Source organism: Helianthus annuus, chromosome 17, assembly GCF_002127325.2.
Source record: "Helianthus annuus cultivar XRQ/B chromosome 17, HanXRQr2.0-SUNRISE, whole genome shotgun sequence".
Lineage (NCBI taxonomy): Eukaryota > Viridiplantae > Streptophyta > Magnoliopsida > Asterales > Asteraceae > Helianthus > Helianthus annuus.
In genome coordinates, this window is record NC_035449.2 from 144,788,489 (window position 1) to 144,809,954 (window position 21,466).

Genomic DNA, 21,466 nt, shown 5'->3' on the forward strand with positions numbered 1-21,466 from the left:
ATGTTTAATGCGATAGTAATTTCAGTGCCGTTAGCTTCATTTCAGTACTGTTAGCTTCTAAGCTAGGTAATGGAGCAGGGGAATAATAATAATTTCAGTACCGTTCGATTTTTTGTTTAATTATGCGTAAATTTGAACTGATTGAATGGAGATTAACAGTTAGTTACTTGATGTGTTTGTTTGTTCGTTCGATTGATTTGTTTAATTTTTGCATAAAGTTGAAGTGATTGAACGGAGTCGGAGATAACAGTTAGTTACTCAGTGTGTTATTATTTAGTCAGTTAATATCATAAAGCGATTGAACGTAGGTAAACAGTTAGTTACTCGATGTGTTTGTTCGTTCAATTGATAGTTGAATTTGTGCGTAAACTGAAGCGATTAAACGGAGCGTTTGTTCGTGGAATTGATAGTATAATTAATCGTTAGTTACTCAGTGTGTCTGTTCGTTCAATTGTATGATTAGTTTGTGCGTAAATGAAACAATTGAACGTCAGTGTGTGTGTTTTGTTCGTTCAATTGATTGTTTGATTTGTGTGTAAGAATGAAGCAATTGAACAGATCTGTGTTTGTTTGTTCAGTTAATTTTCAAATTATGAGTAAAATGAAGTGATTGAATGGAGTCAGTGTGTTTGTTTTTTGAATTGTTTATTAAATTTGTGTGTAAGAATGAAGCGATTGAACAGATCTGTGTTTACCTTTTCGGTTTTCCAATGCAATTCTAAATCCATATGATTCTGGTTGTGTTGCAGACCGATTAACGGCAGATTCAGCAGCAACAGTTGTTGATGCAGTCCGCTAGGGTTTCGTACAACAATGGCGATCATCAGCGTGATAATTCGTATGGATTGTCAACGGGGATTGTTTCGTCTTCGTATGGGCTGTCTATGGAGTCACATGAAGGTTTGAACTCGGATTTTTTTAATGATAGTTGTTTGTATTTGATCAAAATTGTTTGTATATGATGATGTTTAGGGTTAGATTAGTTTTGAGTGTGTTTTTGGGGTTTGGGAACTATTGAATATAGTTGATTATTGAATGCTATTATCTCAGGATAGTTAGTGAACTGTAGGGTGTGGTGTTAGTTTGTTTTGTCTGCCTCTATTTTGTTTTGCAAGTATCTAACGTATAAACTTAACCGTCATAGTCTTTACTATACCAAAATCGGAATAGGAACACCGCCAAAGGAATACCATGGATCAATTGCATACAATGCCAAGGGTGCGTTAATAAAGGCTATCATGGGGTATTTCATATTTGTTTCTTGATTTTTGTGGTATCTTTAATTCATACTTATAATTTTTACTTTCAAAAACCTTATTCAGCCTCATATATGTTAGAAATGAGGTTTCATATGAAGAAAAACAGAGAGCAAATATGGTAGCCATGGAAACATTATCCTCATCAATTGCATTGCTGCAGAGTGAGTTAGTTTCTTTTTTGCTTATCTATTATTGTTTTAACTTTGACTAATATTTAATAACATAATAGGAGAAGAAAACCCAACAGTTGGTACCTACTGAGGATCATATCTATGAATTAATGGAGCCTACAAACATTGAGTTGCATGCCACTGCAATGCTTTCACTACCCCCTGGTGAATGTATGTATCCTGATCCCACATTTGTGCACGTCTCTCACAAGCGCTTTTTATTCGTCATTAAGTGATCAAGTTGTATTAGAGCACTAGTTGCAGGAATGAACACTTTTCTAAATACAAAAGGCTGATAAATATATAAATTTATCATTTCTGCTTAACTATCCAATTCCAGCTTCTTTGCTCGATCTTCCACCAGGATTCGAAGAACATTTGTAGGTAATCCTTTTCGTTGTCGTTATTCTTTCACTTGTATTTCCGATTTACACAATTGCTTTTGCTTGATTCTGTCATTTCATTATTAATTGCAGATGAAGCGATCAGTGGATCATAATTCAACCGATAATCGTAAGTTCAACTTATTTGATTCTTAGTTGTAATAATCACTACAGTGCTGCTTATCTAAACTGATAACGTCACACACATATACAATAGTTTACAGATTATTGATTTTAACTATATATTCTAACATTTGAAATAAATTTATAATAAATCTTCTGGCATTAGTTGACTCTTTTGCCCAATCAACAAGAAGAAGAGGCTATTGAGGTTCTCTTCAATAGACAAGATGAGGTACCAATTTCATATTCTTCATTCGTTCATTCAAATGATTGATTTTACATAACTGACTATATGTGGTTGTGTTATTGTTGATCGATCAACATGAAGCCAGCATATAAGAGGAGGAGGAAGAGGAAGGTAACAATACTATTCAAATAATAATTATACATCAATTATATATCTTTGGCAAACTAAAGGGAAATCACACTCTTCTTCAAAATCATCTAACATGGTAACATCAGATACCATTGTCCACTCAAAAGAATCAGATTGCCACACTTGAAATGGCCATCTAGCATGAGGTTCATATACTGAGTTGATGATGCTGGAGGTATGTTAATCGCAATATCAAGACCACTCGGCTCGGAAGAATGAATGAACAGTGACAAACTCCCATTCAAGAACCTAATGTAGCTTTTTCTTTCCTTTGTAGCATTGTCATATGGATAGACAAACCTACTCTAATAGGGTTAAGGTGGGTTTGATTCAACATAAATAAACAAACCTTTATCCGTGACTTGGAGAGTATAGATACCTTCCGACGAATTTGTTGAAGAAACACTAGATTTTAGTTGATGGCCTGTAAACAGCTTTTGGCCAGGTAACAAAGCAGCTGTTGGGTGATCAAAAGATTGCCAAACTACCGAGTTCTGGTGATCGAACAACACCAAATTTCCGGCATCATTCATGTTCATGCCCACAACAGATTTTCTTGTAATGTTAGTGGTCCAAACTACGCCTCCATTTACATCCTTTAGGACCAGTTCTCCATCTGTTTTCAGAAAGCTTTGGATCAAAATGTAAGCACATTAGCTACTGTGCTTGTGGAGAACAGTTCTGTGCTGGTAAAGATGCAAGTGTTGTACGTGAAGCGAATCTTGCATATGATGATTTAAAGCTGCTTTCTTCCACATTTAAAGTTGCTTGGGTGTGTTGTGATTATTGTCATAAATGGAGAAGCATATCAGCTGTACTTGCAGATTCCATCGAGTCAACATAACGCTGATGGTAATTTATAAGTTTATACATTTTACTTGGTTTAAATTTATTAGTTTTAATCAGACATTATTAATAGTGAATTTGTTAGGTGTTGAATTTGTAGGAAGATCGGTCGTTGTTTGTTCAGTTTTGTGCGAATGATCCGGAGACGTTGCTAGAAGCAGCGCGTAGAGTGGAGGCGTGTTGTGTTTACGTTGACATTAATTTGGGGTAACTTGCAAGTTTTCTATGTTTTTATATTATGTGTATAATCAGTTTGGTTAGTTTTATGCGAATAATCAGTTTTCTATTTTCTATAGACTTTCGGTGGCTGCAACCCTCCCTCACGGCGTCTCCACCGCTTTCACCTATCAGTAATTCAAATTTACTATTTTATTTATTCAATTTATTTCATTACTGTTTTTAATTCAGTTATTAATCTTCAGACGATACGTATAGATTCCAGGTCTCCGAGATACGACACCGTTCGTTCGATGAGCAGATTCCAGTGGAATAATGATGCGAGATAACTGCCTTGGCTCCGATCGCATCAGATCCATCGTAGGAAGACCGCCACCGTCTCCAATTCCGATCGATCAGTCGCCGGAAGTTGAACAAATCTGAGTCCTCGACCATCTTCGTTACCAAATATTTTCTTCTAATTTGTCGATTAATTGTTGTTGTTTAGCTTTGTGAGATGCATGTTTTTATTGGTTGATTGATGAGTAAATCGCATTAACTTGATGTTATTTCAGATTTTGTTCTAAACAAGTAATGGAAGCACGAAATTATATGCTCTAGATGCATCAGATCCATCGTAGGAAGACTGCCACCGTCTCCCATTCCGATCGATCAGTCGCCGAAAGTTGAACAAATCTGAGTCCTCGGTCATCTTCTTACCAAGGTTTTTCTTCTAATTTGTCGATAAATTGTTGTTGTTTAGCTTTGTGAGATGCATGTGTTTATTGGTTGATTGATGAGTAAATCGCATTAAGTTGATGTTATTTCAGATTTTGTTCTAAACAAGTAATGGAAGCACGAAATTATATGCTCTAGATGCATCAGATCCATCGTAGGAAGACCGCTACCGTCTCCCATTCCGATCGATCATTCACCATTTGCTCAAAACTAAGAAAGGTACAAGTCATTAATCATTAATATTATAGTCATAATTACTCTTAAACAACCTTCAACCCATTATTGATTAATGATGGAGGTTGTGAAATCCGAGTGTTAACGTACATATTTTGTGTGATTTATTGCCGTTTATGTGATTATACGTTTGGAATATGTTAACTACGTGTGTTTGTAATTTCACAGGTAAACCACGTAATATGGTGAAGTTAGAGAGTTTAAAGATGGTGCTGAACCCCCGTGGATGATAAACATAGCCAAAGGCGTTATTCGCGATATTTTCGGATCGAAAAGGTTGCTTGAATATACAAGAGCTGCACAAGAATGAAGTTTAGGGGTTGATGGGTAATTAAATGAAAGTTAAAATTTAACCAAAAGAGTCCAGCCCAAGTCAACCATAGCCTACGGTTGAATTCCGTAGCTTACGGTCAACATAAACACAAATGGACAGAAACATTGAACCGTAGCCTACGGTGTTAATTCGTAAGCCACGGTGTATGTATGATGGCATGCATGTGAATTGAAATGGATTCTTAAAAGACCCCTATTATGATGCACGTGACTTGAGTGGAGAATTCAAAAACAAAGTCAAATCATCATCATCATCACATCATCGATCCTCAAATACATCCACAAATACACGCATACAGTTGGACCGATTTTGATAAAAGAACATAATCATCACATTTTGGCGGCAGTTTTTGGACTCTTGGCCCATGTATCTACACATATAATTGGAGGCTGTGTTGTTGACTTCTTTTGGGCGGCTGGCTTGATTGGGCCGCACATGGGCTAGACTTTTGGTGGGTCTTGAAGGTTATTATTCCTTTTAATAACGTCATCATCATTAAGTGGGGCGCACATGCTTGGGTGAGAGAGGAATGTTGATTGGGCCGATAATGGGCAGCCTTTAGTCACGTGGTGAACTTGCAGCCAAAGTGGGTTTTGTGGAATTCTTATGAACACAATATTAATAGTTGGCAGCAAGTGGGGGTTCTTTTGTTGGGTTTCAAATCACAAAAAAATCACTCATCATCAATATCATCAACATCACACGTGACTAGGGAAACAGAAGAGAATCATCATCATCACGTGTTTGGGGGATGATTATTATTATTAATTTGCAAACAACACAAATTGATATCATCATCAAATATCCACGTAGACTTCATCTTGGAGCTTGTGTGATAAGTCAACATCAGATATATCATCTTTGATAATGTGTCACACCCCCAAAATCCACACGCGGAGTATCACCGCTTGGAGGCGTGACTGACCAGGATCTTAACCACCAATCATATTGAACGTGTAATATAGTTAAGTAGAGCGGAAGCATTTAAGCAAAACTCAAACATAAGTGTTAACTTATGAAATATCATAAGTGTTAAAATAGCATTCACGATCCCTTGCCCACAACGACCTGCTCCTCCCTGTGCAAGCTCCATAAAGTACCTAAGGCCCTGCAAGGCATGCAGCAGAGAGTCAACAACTAGTTGAGCGAGTTCACAGAAAGTAAGTTCAGTAATAGAATTGGTATAGCAAGCATTGCGTTCGTTTATCTAATCATGCATCGTATTAGTTCGTTCATTGTTCATGTATAGTATTGGTTCGTATCGCGGGCCCTTTCGGCATGTATGCGAAGATTTGGGTTAATACTCCTAAATATCCTAGACTATGTATATTTGTATCGCTGGCCACCCTGGCATGTGTGCGAAGTTCTAACATGTTTAGTTCGCAGCCCTCCCGAGGCATGTGTGCGAAGATCAGTCATAATGATCGCAGCCAACCCTTGGCGTGTGTGCGAAGATCTGTTCAAGTAGGTATACTAGTCTAGCCGTATATTATCATTCACCATCCTCACCCTGAGGACTCGTATCCTTAAGTTCCATTAACTAAGCATGTACGTATAATTCATTCAATCCCATTCCCACCCTGGGAACCCCAGGCCTTGGCTGTGTGAACTCACCTTGGTTTGCTCGGCAGATACACAAAGAATACAGGTAGCAAGTAAATGGTCAACCACGTCCTATCACGGTTTGTATACAAGTCAGGTTCGTATATAGCACGTATATTGTATCACGTATAATCATGGCAAACACGTATACGTATCAGCAATCCGATAAACAATCTAAGTGTTCGGCCCAATCATAACCCGGCCCAATGACAATAATAGCCCATAACAACATATCAGCCCAAACAGATAAGCAATCCAATAACATAACAATCATAAGCCCAATCATTTGGCCCAACCAATTGGGCCCGTGACAGTGAAGGCCCAAAACGGTGTACGTGCAAAGGTGGTCTCGAGTCGCAACCGGCGATCTCGAGTCGCAACCGAGAGTTACGAGTCACAGCAGGAGATTACGAGTCGCAACAGGAGGTTGCGAGTCGCAATGGTGATTTCGGCTCATCATGGTCCGGTTACGAGTCGCAACGGGACTCGCAACCATGGTCTCGGCTTGTGCTGTTGTGGTCTCGAGTCGAGACTGTGAGGTTTCGACTCGCAATCTGAGTCGCAACCGTGTGTGTGTAACTGGTTTCCATAATTCCTGTAACAGTCATTCCGTGATTCTAGCAAACAACTTAGGCAGTTTCGGAAATCAGATCAAACAATGTTTATTCAGCATTCAATCATATTCATAACACCTTCACAATCATCATCATTAGCATGTTCATAACAGCATCAAACAACTAATCGGATTAGCACACAAATCTAAACCGAGTCATAAACATATCATCGGACTAGCATGCAACCTAACCGATTATCATTCATACAAAACCTGATTATATCTATCATCATACAATCAATCCGAAGACCAAGCATAAACAACATAATCTAATCGGCCAACATAATCTAACCGGCCCTAGTTTAATATCATGCAACTCTAATCGGTTTAACATATACTTGGACCGATTGATCAAACCATACACGACATCACAACAAAACAGAGAATCATAAACTCAAACTAACCGAGATGGAGAGAAGGGATCCGGATTCAACAAGCTTCGATGCGTGTATCACTTCGGCAGCCCTTGGTTCCGAGTTGAGAGAGAGAGTTTGTGCGTGTGTGTGTTCTTGTTTGCAAAGCTTGTGAAAAATTAACCCTAATGGTATATGTATCATGTACGCATAAGGAGTGTGGGCCGAAACCTCACTCGGGCCGAGGTTTCGAGTCTAGTGTGTGGCCCGAATGGGCTTGTGTTCGGTTGGGCATTCGGTTCAAGTAACGTATTCGTAAACACAAGTAATCACGTAACATTCAATCAGTTAATAGTATCACATAAGTTCATCAACAGTTACACGTAATACAAGGGTCGGTAAAGTACGAGTTGTCACATTATCCCCAACTAATTGGAAATTTCGTCCCGAAATTTGGTATGCACTCACTGAGGAAGCTAGGTAGACTGTATTGTTCACTGGTTTTCCTGGGGTGTCACATCCTTCCCCCGTTGATCTGGAATTTCGTCCCGAAATTCCGAAGTAGTAGCTTCGACCTCAGTAGTGGTTGCGTTGGTTTCGAATAACTGGGGGTACTTTTCTGTCATCCTGTCTTCACGCTCCCAGGTGTACTCTGGGCCACGTTTGGAGTTCCAACGAACTCGGACAAGAGGGATTCTCTTGTGTTTGAGGACCTTCACATCCCGGTCCGTGATTTCTACTGGTTCCTCGACGAACTGCAACCGCTCGTCGATAGTAAGTTCCTTAAAAGGAATGGTGAGGTTTTCATCTGATAGGCACTTCTTTAAGTTCGACACATGAAAGACATTGTGAACTGCCCCGAGTTCAGCTGGTAGGTTCAATCTGTAGGCTACCCTGCATATTCGTTCTATGACCTCAAATGGTCTGACATATCGTGGATCCAGTTTGCCCCGTTTGCCAAAACGTACCACACCCTTCCAGGGTGAGACTTTCAGTAATACCCGGTCCCCGACCTGAAATTCCAAAGGCTTTCTACGCTTGTCCGCGTAGGATTTCTGACGGTCGCGTGCTGCCGCCATGCGCTGTCGTATCTGTGCAATCTTTTCTGTGGCGTCCACTACGATCTCTGGACTCGTAATCTGACTATCCCCCACCTCTGCCCAACAGAGAGGTGACCGGCATTTATGCCCGTACAATGCCTCGAATGGAGCGGCTTGTATGCTGGTGTGATAACTATTATTGTATGAGAACTCCACCAAAGGGAGGTGCTTTTCCCAGCCGTTGCCGAAGTCTATAACGCATGCCCTAAGCATGTCTTCGAGTGTTTGAATCGTTCGCTCAGACTGCCCATCCGTCTGAGGGTGATATGCTGTGCTCATGTCTAATCGTGAGCCGAAAGATTTATGCATCGCTTGCCATAGCTCTGACGTGAATCGTGCGTCGCGATCCGAAATGATGAAGGTGGGCACCCCGTGCCTCGAAACAACTTCTTTAAGGTAGATGTCTGCGAGAGTGGAGAACTTATCCGTTTCCTTTATAGCTAGGAAGTGTGCAGACTTGGTGAGTCGATCCACGATCACCCATATAGTATCATTCCCACGCTGGGATCTAGGTAGGCCTGTAACAAAATCCATGGAAATTTCTTCCCATTTCCATTGCGGTATCTTAGGCTGCTGAAGTAGGCCAGCTGGTTTCTGATATTCAACGTTGACTCTCGCACAGGTCAAACATTTTCCAACGTACGTAGCAATGTGGGCCTTCATACTAGGCCACCAATAAGTAGTGCTGATGTCGTGGTACATTTTATCCGACCCTGGATGTACCGAATAGCGAGACTTGTGTGCTTCGTCCATCACAAGTTCACGTAGACCGCCATAAAGTGGGACCCAAATACGCCCCGTTACATAGTAGGCGCCGTCTGCCTTCTGTTCCATCTGTTGTGAGCCGCGTAAGGCTTCAGCCTTGACGTTTTCGGGCTTCAGTGCTTCTGCCTGAGCATCTCGTATCTGTGCAGGAAGGCTAGACTGAATCGTAAGCTGTAGCGCTCGCACGCGCCGTGGTAGAGTGTCTTTCCGACTGAGGGCATCAGCCACAACATTGGCTTTGCCTGGATGGTACTTGATGGCGCATTCGTAGTCGCTAAATAGTTCAACCCATCGCCGTTGACGCATGTTCAAATCCTTTTGCTTAAGGATATGCTCGAGACTCCTGTGATCGGTGTAAATCGTGTACCTGGTACCGTACAGGTAGTGTCGCCATATCTTAAGCGCGAAAACAACAGCTCCCAGCTCTAAATCGTGCGTCGTGTAGTTGCGTTCATGAACCTTGAGTTGACGAGAGGCGTAAGCAATAACCTTGTCGTGCTGCATTAACACACATCCAAGTCCCCGAATAGATGCATCACAATAAACCACGAAGTCGTCTGTGCCCTCTGGCAAGGAGAGAACAGGTGCACTGCAGAGCCTATCCTTTAGATGCTGAAAACCAGTCTCCTGGGGCTCTCTCCAGCGATAGGTAACACCCTTCCGTGTCAGTAGCGTAAGCGGCTGAGCAATCTCTGAGAAATCCCTGCGTAAACCGTCTGTAGTACGTGGTGCAGGCCAGTTTCTGGTCGAGTCTACCTTGGATGGATGGATCCCATCCTTGTTCACTACGTGGCCTAAGAAGTGGACTTCACGAATACTAAGACGAACTTGTCTAGGTAGGGTTTGCACACCCTGTTCATAAGGTCCTTAAATACGGCAGGTGCGTTCAAATATATCAACCATCCATCATATCAAACATAAAGTATAGTAGTTAAAATAATCCATAAAACCCAATACGATTTATGTTCAAACCACACTTTGTTTGAGTAACAGAGACATAATAATGAAAATCCCAAAACGAGTTATAAGTTCAAATATCGTTCACTGCGTCTCCTCGTCCTAACACGAAAGCTCGGCCTCTTGCCTCGTTGCCATTGTTGTTGTTGTTGTTCCCGTTGCCTTGGTTATTGTTGTGGTTCTGATTCTGGTTCAACTGCGGGCAATCGCGTTTGTAATGACCTTCTGCCCCACACTGGAAACATCCCCGATTTCCACGCTGTGGCTGCTGCTGCTGTGGGTTCTGAGGAGCTGGTGGTGGAAGTTGCTGGTTCTGGTTTGCAGGTCGTGAGCTCCTGCAATCTTTGGCTTCGTGCCCTATCTTGAAACATCTCTGACAACGTTCCTTGCGACACCTTCCACTATGGTGCCTGTTACACTTGTTACATAGTGGGTGTACTCCCCTGTATCCACCCTGCTCCTGACTGCCAGATGATTGTTGACTCGGATTCTGGTAGTCATTCGTCCTGCGCTGCTGTGCTTGAGACTGATCGGGAACTGATCCCCTGCTGGAATCCCCATCCCATTTCCGTTTGTTGTCGTTGGGTGTAGCAGAAGTAGCAGCTGGAGTGACTGTAGCAGTAGTGCTGACACGCTTAGGCAGTTTATTCTGATCCACTGCCTGGTCGGTGATGCGATGAGCGAGACGCTGGATTTCCTGGATGTTATCGAGATTAGCCGAGGTAACATGGCTCTGGATTTCTGGTGCCAACCCCTTGAGATACATCTCGATGCGCTTGTATGGAGGGTCCACCATAGTTGGACACAGAACGGCCAGCTCATTCGACCGTTTCGTATACGCTTCGATCTCTGACCCAATCATTTTCAGATTATACAGCTCGTCTTCCAGCTTGTGAATGTCTTCACGCGTACAATACTCACGCTTGATGAGTTCCTTGAAATCGTTCCAGGGTGTGGCGTTAGCAGCTGCCAACCCTAAGATTTGAACTTGGGCGTTCCACCAAGTTAGTGCTATTCCTTCTAGCGTGCCAGTGGCGTATTTCACCCTGCGAGCCTCAGGGCATTCACACATTTCGAAGACTGACTCTAGCTTCTCAAACCAGTGGAGGAGTCCCACTGCCCCCTCTGTGCCGCCGAAAGTACTTGGACGACAGTCCATGAAGTTCTTAAAGGTGCAAACTTGCTGCGCTGGTTGACCTATTGTGTATGAATAGGGCAAAGTTTAAATACAAGGGCTAGCTTAGGAATGCAGGATCTAAAGATCCTAGCGTAAGTTATGACTACAGGGTATACTACCTGCTTGAGCAGCTGCAAGTGCCGCAGCAACTTGAGCTTGAACGAGAGCCTCTAGCTGGGCTTGAGTCATGTTGATTCGTCCAGACATGATCTTCATAGTAAAAAGTAACGTAAATGAGAGTGGTTCGCGAGTAGGGCGATGACAGAAAAGTGTAAGCATGTAGGGATTCTCATGCTATAGTATCATGTGTATCTAAACGTAATGCGAGCAAAGTTCTAAGCAGTTCTAGCAAACAGGCAATAAACATAAACCTTATTACCTAGGATGTCGAGTCTTGCACGTGGAGCGAAGCGTCGTTGTGGATCGTTGAGAGCACTGTTCTGGTTATAGTCCGGTTTTAATAAAAACGTTTTCCCATATTAAAACCAAGTTCTCTATAACCAATGGCTCTGATACCAATCTGTCACACCCCCAAAATCCACACGCGGAGTATCACCGCTTGGAGGCGTGACTGACCAGGATCTTAACCACCAATCATATTGAACGTGTAATATAGTTAAGTATAGCGGAAGCATTTAAGCAAAACTCAAACATAAGTGTTAACGTATGAAATATCATAAGTGTTAAAATAGCATTCACGATCCCTTGCCCACAACGACCTGCTCCTCCCTGTGCAAGCTCCATAAAGTACCTAAGGCCCTGCAAGGCATGCAGCAGAGAGTCAACAACTAGTTGAGCGAGTTCACAGAAAGTAAGTTCAGTAATAGAATTGGTATAGCAAGCATTGCGTTCGTTTATCTAATCATGCATCGTATTAGTTCGTTCATTGTTCATGTATAGTATTGGTTCGTATCGCGGGCCCTTTCGACATGTATGCGAAGATTTGGGTTAATACTCCCAAATATCCTAGACTATGTATATTTGTATCGCTGGCCACCCTGGCATGTGTGCGAAGTTCTAACATGTTTAGTTCGCAGCCCTCCCGAGGCATGTGTGCGAAGATCAGTCATAATGATCGCAGCCAACCCTTGGCGTGTGTGCGAAGATCTGTTCAAGTAGGTATACCAGTCTAGCCATATATTATCATTCACCATCCTCACCCTGAGGACTCGTATCCTTAAGTTCCATTAACTAAGCATGTACGTATAATTCATTCAATCCCATTCCCACCCTGGGAACCCCAGGCCTTGGCTGTGTGAACTCACCTTGGTTTGCTCGGCAGATACACAAAGAATACAGGTAGCAAGTAAATGGTCAACCACGTCCTATCACGGTTTGTATACAAGTCAGGTTCGTATATAGCATGTATATTGTATCACGTATAATCATGGCAAACACGTATACGTATCAGCAATCCGATAAACAATCTAAGTGTTCGGCCCAATCATAACCCGGCCCAATGACAATAATAGCCCATAACAACATATCAGCCCAAACAGATAAGCAATCCAATAACATAACAATCATAAGCCCAATCATTTGGCCTAACCAATTGGGCCCGTGACAGTGAAGGCCCAAAACGGTGTACGTGCAAAGGTGGTCTCGAGTCGCAACCGGCGATCTCGAGTCGCAACCGAGAGTTACGAGTCACAGCAGGAGATTACGAGTCGCAACAGGAGGTTGCGAGTCGCAATGGTGATTTCGGCTCATCATGGTCCGGTTACGAGTCGCAACGGGACTCGCAACCATGGTCTCGGCTTGTGCTGTTGTGGTCTCGAGTCGAGACTGTGAGGTTTTGACTCGCAATCTGAGTCGCAACCGTGTGTGTGTAACTGGTTTCCATAATTCCTGTAACAGTCATTCCGTGATTCTAGCAAACAACTTAGGCAGTTTCGGAAATCAGATCAAACAATGTTTATTCAGCATTCAATCATATTCATAACACCTTCACAATCATCATCATTAGCATGTTCATAACAGCATCAAACAACTAATCGGATTAGCACACAAATCTAAACCGAGTCATAAACATATCATCGGACTAGCATGCAACCTAACCGATTATCATTCATACAAAACCTGATTATATCTATCATCATACAATCAATCTGAAGACCAAGCATAAACAACATAATCTAATCGGCCAACATAATCTAACCGGCCCTAGTTTAATATCATGCAACTCTAATCGGTTTAACATATACTTGGACCGATTGATCAAACCATACACGACATCACAACAAAACAGAGAATCATAAACTCAAACTAACCGAGATGGAGAGAAGGGATCCGGATTCAACAAGCTTCGATGCGTGTATCACTTCGGCAGCCCTTGGTTCCGAGTTGAGAGAGAGAGAGTTTGTGCGTGTGTGTGTTCTTGTTTGCAAAGCTTGTGAAAAATTAACCCTAATGGTATATGTATCATGTACGCATAAGGAGTGTGGGCCGAAACCTCACTCGGGCCGAGGTTTCGAGTCTAGTGTGTGGCCCGAATGGGCTTGTGTTCGGTTGGGCATTCGGTTCAAGTAACGTATTCGTAAACACAAGTAATCACGTAACATTCAATCAGTTAATAGTATCACATAAGTTCATCAACAGTTACACGTAATACAAGGGTCGGTAAAGTACGAGTTGTCACATTATCCCCAACTAATTGGAAATTTCGTCCCGAAATTTGGTATGCACTCACTGAGGAAGCTAGGTAGACTGTATTGTTCACTGGTTTTCCTGGGGTGTCACATAATGGGCCGACATCTTGGATCGTGTTGACTTCCCTTTTTGGGCCGAAGAGATATGAAGACTTTTGAGGGGGCTATGTGGACTATGTGGGCTGGATTCGGAGGGATATTATTTTATCAACATGATACATCATTCTCAACACATCTTCGACGGCAGTAAGGAGGGCATGAAGAGAGAGAAGGCTTTGAAGATCATTCAACTGACATGAGCGGCTAGTCTTTTGTATGGTTTTCTCCGGATGAAGGGTTTTTGTAAGTTAACTAATTTTATGTGTTTGGTGACAATCGTTTGACTCAGTGATCTAAGCACTCGATGCTTTTCACTTGTGATTTAGTTGATTAATTGTAATCGATTGCATTTGCTTAACCTTAGTCTTTGATCATTCAGTTCCCGAGAGTTCTAGTAATTGGGATATATTTGTTATGGGATTAGGGTTGGTAATTGTGATTGGTAACCACTAGATAACCTCCCGTTATGTATTGACCGGAGTACTTAGTCTTTGGTTATCACAATTAGTTGATTAGGTTAGTCCACTTATGTCTATGTAAGTGTTCGATTAAACACATAATTGAAGTTACTGCAAAACCTGAAATCTGGAGGAACCATTGTTCTCTCCAACTGTTTACAACCTCGCATTTTCGTAGTTTTTTAGTTAATCAAACAATCAAACCAGCAATCGAGTTTTACTTTTTCACTAGTAGTTAATCAAAACTGAGCATTACACACTTTCCACAACCTCCTCTGGATTCGATACCCTGCTTACCCTAGCTACCTAGGTTAATTAGGTTTTGCATGTCACTAACGACAGACATCAAAATGGCGCCGTTGCCGGGGAGGCGTGCGCAAAGTGTTTAGTGTTAAGTTTTAGTTTAAAAAAATATAAAATAGATAAAAAAAAATTCAAAAAAAAAATCTAAAAATAGTATCTTATTCGTCACATATTCCACTGTTTGCTTTTACCTTGGGTATACTAGTTTTGTCTGTGCAGATTTATTGCAGATCTTATTATGGAAAGTGCTTACTGGTCATGCCGAGGTTGTGGTAGTCCATGTCACACGCGTGACGATTGTCCTGTGTTCCGGAAAATGTGTGAGGACGAACAAAGGAGAGCAGATGAGTTGGATTTTTATTCTGATGATGATGTCCACCCATACTATTCTTATTCTGATTCGCAGCGAGTTGCGTATGATTACCAATCAGATACAAATTATTGTTATGATGAGCAGACATGGTATGAGAGTAGCTATGATCCGGGGATGGTACAAAGCGTGAGTTACCAAGAGGAGTATGACCATTTTATAATGAATACTCTCAATTTTCTTATGAAGACCATCCGGTACACTATCAGGATGCCTATCATACCCAGTATACAGTTGATCAGGGTGAGTCTGAATGTGCACCCCAGTCAGATAGTTACTATCAATCACCCGAATTTAGAAGTCTTATGGAATATAGAAGACAAAGAGAGCTGGCATACATTGAAGAGCAATTGGCGAAACCTGACTTGTCAAGAGAGGACCAGTTGGAGATGTGGATTACGAAGTATAACCTTTTGATGGTTGAAGTGAAGGACGATGGGCCAAGAATGGCTCCAATGGAAAAACGCCAAGCCAGGGATAGATGGGTGTCTCTACAGATGTCTCTTTCTCAAGTAAGGGATGAGGTTGTGGAGGTTAATACCACACCGGTGATTCCCCCAATTGTTGAACAGTCAGATGTGGAGAAAATTGTAGAAGGTGATGACGTGAAAGAAGATACTCCACAAAATAAGTGTGGGGATGCACATATAGAGATGAAGAAGGTGGCGGTGAAGGACATCGGGCGGATCATCATAAAGTGGTTGTGCAACAATCCAACTTATCTGCTGATATTGAATAAAAAGAAACGTTTATGGAGAGTAAACTATCGAGTGTATGTTGGGAACTCGGTAGGAAAGTGTGGATTGAGGCCGGATTGCAGTGCTTCAGTGGACATCTTGATCAAAATTAGACCCTGCTGGATCAGTGATGTCAGGTACCAGGCATTCATGGGAAATGCAAGGGGTAAGTGTGCATTGAGACCACCATAGCGCATATCAGGTACGGTCTGGCTGAAGACCTTTAAACTTAGCGCTCTCGGGAGGCAGCCCGAGGATGTAGAGTATTGTATTGTATTTGTTCTTTTGTTTTGTTTTGTTTTGTTTTGGTGTTGGTTCTGTTTTGGCAGGTTACTATGTTTAATTCCCGCGGATGCAACGATTCAAGTGTGGGGATGTTTGGCAACATCCCCGATGAGATATCAGAGAATCCAAGAGAAGTTTGCGTCTCTGTCCAACACAGCAGCTGCATCACTACCGACACTGCTGATTTACTGATCAGGTCCATGTGTCTCTCTATCTTGTGTTTTATTTGTTTTCGTGTTTTTGGTGGTGTGAGTCTTTGTGTCGGGAGTGGTTTCTTTGTGTTGAGTCGTCTAGTTGTTAGCCGTTCATGGTTTGCGGGTGGTATCTCTCGAGTCTAGATTATAAATTGCACCATACATTGGGGACAATGTATCCCAAGTGTGGGGATGCGGTAACTCGAGAGAGGGTTGGTAAGATTGATGATTTTAAATGCTTGAATTGGTTGGAATTGAAAAAAAATTGAAAAATTTAAAAAAAATTCTTGTCTCAAGTATGCTTGAACTACATGAAAACCAACATTTTCAATCGCTAAAGGGTTCCTACTGATATTAAACTAACTTAGATCTCTAGTCATGGTTGTCCCTTTAAGTTTCATGAGAGTATTTCTGACATGTTTTTAAAAAATAGTTGAGAAGAGATGCCTAACTAGGGGTAACATGCTTTAGGAATTACACATGCTATATGTCGGTAACCCTTATTCCTTTTGTTCGGTGAGATATTTGAGCCTACTTAGATTGATAGTTAAATTGCTATAAATGTTCATTTGCTGAGTGTAGGCCATATGTTGCTTTGTGTTAGAACTTGTGTGGTTTGATACGTGCCGAGACTGTGGTTTAGCGTACGCACATAAATGATAAAGGCATTAGGATCCCTTCCATTGTGTTATTTGTTGATTGTTTAACCACCCACCTTAGTTAACCATGTTGAGCCTTTATACCTTTCGTTTGTTATACCTTGTTTGACCTGTTTGATTACCAACTATGAATGACAAGTATGTTATGAAGAAAAAAAAAGAAAAGAAAGAAAAAAAATCATTGTTCTATTTGTGTTAAATAAATGGGTAGAAAAATAACCCATGAGTTAGTAGTTATTGTGAATAAAGTTGTCATGGTTTGGTATTTGTTTGTGTTCGCCATCTAAACATAAAAAATCCAAAAATACATCCTTACCTTTACCCTAAACCCAAAACCCAAAAGTCCTTTTGATATGTGCTACGTTATTTGATACAGTGGAGGTATGATTGCTATTCAAGCTTATGATTGCAAAGTAGCATATTTGGTTTTGAGTGAAATATATACTAGCACATTACATGCTAGTCTTGATTGAGCCAAGAGGAGTGATCATTGTGAGAGGCGTGTGGCATGTGTAGTATCATAAGCATGTTAGTTTTAGTTAGGTAAGTCTTAAGCTGTTTTAAATGCGTATCATTTATCTGTCAGATTGTCAATCTCGATTGTGTTAGTCTATTGGATGGGTATGACTTGGGACCTTAAATTGTTAATTCGGTAAGGGATTTAATGGTGATTTGTTAATAAGGTGAATAATGTGTATGATGGTTGCTTGAGGACAATCAATGTTAAGTGTGGGGATGTGATGGAGGTTGTGAAATCCGAGTGTTAACGTACATATTTTGTGTGATTTATTGCCGTTTATGTGATTATACGTTTGGAATATGTTAACTACGTGTGTTTGTAATTTCACAGGTAAACCACGTAATATGGTGAAGTTAGAGAGTTTAAAGATGGTGATGAACCCCCGTGGATGATAAACATAGCCAAAGGCGTTATTCGCGATATTTTCGGATCGAAAAGGTTGCTTGAATATACAAGAGCTGCACAAGAATGAAGTTTAGGGGTTGATGGGTAATTAAATGAAAGTTAAAATTTAACCAAAAGAGTCCAGCCCAAGTCAACCATAGCCTATGGTTGAATTCCGTAGCTTACGGTCAACATAAACACAAATGGACAGAAACATTGAACCGTAGCCTACGGTGTTAATTCGTAAGCCACGGTGTATGTATGATGGCATGCATGTGAATTGAAATGGATTCTTAAAAGACCCCTATTATGATGCACGTGACTTGAGTGGAGAATTCAAAAACAAAGTCAAATCATCATCATCACATCATCGATCCTCAAATACATCCACAAATACACGCATACAGTTGGACCGATTTTGATAAAAGAACATAATCATCACATTTTGGCGACAGTTTTTGGACTCTTGGCCCATGTATCTACACATATAATTGGAGGCTGTGTTGTTGACTTCTTTTGGGCGGTTGGCTTGATTGGGCCGCACATGGGCTAGACTTTTGGTGGGTCTTGAAGGTTATTATTCCTTTTAATAACGTCATCATCATTAAGTGGGGCGCACATGCTTGGGTGAGAGAGGAATGTTGATTGGGCCGATAATGGGCAGCCTTTAGTCACGTGGTGAACTTGCAGCCAAAGTGGGTTTTGTGGAATTCTTATGAACACAATATTAATAGTTGGCAGCAAGTGGGGGTTCTTTTGTTGGGTTTCAAATCACAAAAAAATCACTCATCATCAATATCATCAACATCACACGTGACTAGGGAAACAGAAGAGAATCATCATCATCACGTGTTTGGGGGATGATTATTATTATTAATTTGCAAACAACACAAATTGATATCATCATCAAATATCCACGTAGACTTCATCTTGGAGCTTGTGTGATAAGTCAACATCAGATATATCATCTTTGATAATGGGCCGACATCTTGGATCGTGTTGACTTCCCTTTTTGGGCCGAAGAGATATGAAGACTTTTGAGGGGGCTATGTGGACTATGTGGGCTGGATTCGGAGGGATATTATTTTATCAACATGATACATCATTCTCAACACATCTTCGACGGCAGTAAGGAGGGCATGAAGAGAGAGAAGGCTTTGAAGATCATTCAACTGACATGAGCGGCTAGTCTTTTGTATGGTTTTCTCCGGATGAAGGGTTTTTGTAAGTTAACTAATTTTATGTGTTTGGTGACAATCGTTTGACTCAGTGATCTAAGCACTCGATGTTTTTCACTTGTGATTTAGTTGATTAATTGTAATCGATTGCATTTGCTTAACCTTAGTCTTTGATCATTCAGTTCCCGAGAGTTCTAGTAATTGGGATATATTTGTTATGGGATTAGGGTTGGTAATTGTGATTGGTAACCACTAGATAACCTCCCGTTATGTATTGACCGGAGTACTTAGTCTTTGGTTATCACAATTAGTTGATTAGGTTAGTCCACTTATGTCTATGTAAGTGTTCGATTAAACACATAATTGAAGTTACTGCAAAACCTGAAATCTGGAGGAACCATTGTTCTCTCCAACTGTTTACAACCTCGCATTTTCGTAGTTTGTTAGTTAATCAAACAATCAAACCAGCAATCGAGTTTTACTTTTTCACTAGTAGTTAATCAAAACTGAGCATTACACACTTTCCACAACCTCCTCTGGATTCGATACCCTGCTTACCCTAGCTACCTAGGTTAATTAGGTTTTGCATGTCACTAACGACAGACATCAATTAATGCTAAAAGTCTTTTTTGCCCTTGGAACCTTTTCAGTTGGGAGTAACAGTCAAAGAAGGGCCAGATTGTTGTGTGATTACTCTCCATTCCTCTTCAAAGCGGAGGAAGAGAAACAAACTGAGAACGAAGAAGAACCGCCGCGTAGATACTCCAACAGAATTGATCGGCCCGTTGATGCGTATAAACTCGATGAGATGAAAGCAGAGATGAAGAATGGTGTGCTGAAAATTATGGTTCCTAAGGTGAAGGCAGAGGAAAGGAAGAATGAGTGGCAGGTTGAAGTAAACTGAAATTATTATGAGATCGGTGTGGTTCGTTTAGTTAGGGGTTTGAGTTTTCTTTGAGTATGTTGTTTGTGGTTCAAGTTGTTGACATCTAGCAATAAAAAAATAAAAGGTTGTGTCAACTTTTGGATGTACAAGTTTAGTTTAAAACTTGCAGAGTTTATACTGTTAAAAAGGGATGACGTAATGCCACTTCTGCCTTGATTTATACATGAAAGTATTATCACTTTCATATATAAGTGAAACCTCTGTTTGGTTACAAATAGAGTCTTGAAGAGATTATCAATGCCACCAGCTTTGGATGTTTGTTTTTAAACAGAGGTTACAAACATAGGTTAGGAAACAGAGCTTTGGTTTTTAAAACAGAGGTTACAAACAGAGCTTTGGTTTTTAAAACAAAGGTTAGAAACAGAGATTTGGTTTTTAAAACAGAGGTTAGAATTTCAAACAGTGGTATGAGAAATATATGTTTGAAACCTCTGTTTGGTTACAAACAGAGTCTTGAGAAAGTGATTTGGCGAAACAGAGATTACCCTTTACCAACAGTGGTTGACTTTAGTCAAACAGAGTTTTAGATACCTCAAACAAATGATACACTCTTTTGAAACCTAAAATATTTTTATTAATCAGAGGTTTGGTTTTTAAAACAGAGGTTACAAACAGAGGTTAGGATTTCAAACAATGGTATGAGAAACATATGTTTCAAACCTCTGTTTGGTTACAAACAGAGTCTTGAGAAACAATGATTTGACGAAATAGAGATTACCCTTTACCAACAGTGGTTGACTTTAGTCAAACAGAGTTTTACATACCTCAAACAAATGATACAGTCTTTTGAAACCTAAAATTTGTTTATTAATCAGAGGTTTGGTTTTTGAAAACAAAGGTTAAATGTATGTTCACTTTTGGTCAATCAGATGTTTGTTTTTCCTTTTGTAATCTCTGTTTTTGAAACAGAGGTTAGGATTTCAAACAGTAGTATGAGAAACATATGTTTGAAACCTCTGTTTGGTTATAAACAGAGTTTTAAGAAACAGTGATTTGGCGTAAGAGAGATTACCCTTTACAAACAGTGGTTGACTTTAGTCAAACAGAATTGCAGATACCTCAAACAGAGTTTTAATATTAATCAAACGAAAAACTAAACTAAAAATTACAATATCTATACACCTATTTATACTTTCTGTTAAAATATGTTATGCATGGTTTTATAAGAAACGACCCGTGTTTGCACACGGGTCTTACCGCTAGTTTTATATAATAAGAACGGTTTAAGATCTTACAAAATTTCACCTAAGAAAATCATAATGATTGTACAAAATCAAACCAATAAAATAACAGAATATGGGTCCTACCCATAAACCTTCACTAACAGAGTTTCATTCCCTACCTGTTTCGGTAACCTCTTTCCCCAACTGAAAGCTACACATTTCAATTCATTATGTCTTTAATCACAACTTTTTATATCATTAAAACGAATTCACACAACTAAAAATTGACACGAACCTGAAAAAAAAAATGTGCCAGACATATAAAATCGAACACGG

The 21,466-nt window shown here is 40.6% G+C and overlaps 2 long non-coding RNA genes across 3 annotated transcripts; both read left to right on the forward strand.

Annotated features, from left to right (window-relative positions):
* Positions 1 to 1,192: 1,192 nt before the first annotated feature.
* On the forward strand, positions 1,193 to 2,167 carry LOC118489202. Of its 2 annotated transcripts, XR_004886744.1 has the most exons (5): positions 1,193 to 1,420; positions 1,489 to 1,604; positions 1,770 to 1,813; positions 1,906 to 1,942; positions 2,102 to 2,167. It is a non-coding gene; the product is annotated as an uncharacterized LOC118489202 (long non-coding RNA). The 2 variants fall into 2 exon arrangements; XR_004886743.1 differs by having other exon boundaries at positions 1,489 to 1,813.
* Positions 2,168 to 2,262: 95 nt separating this feature from the next.
* On the forward strand, positions 2,263 to 20,053 carry LOC118489203. Its single transcript, XR_004886745.1, has 4 exons — positions 2,263 to 3,163; positions 3,258 to 3,364; positions 3,454 to 4,270; positions 19,685 to 20,053. It is a non-coding gene; the product is annotated as an uncharacterized LOC118489203 (long non-coding RNA).
* Positions 20,054 to 21,466: the final 1,413 nt, after the last annotated feature.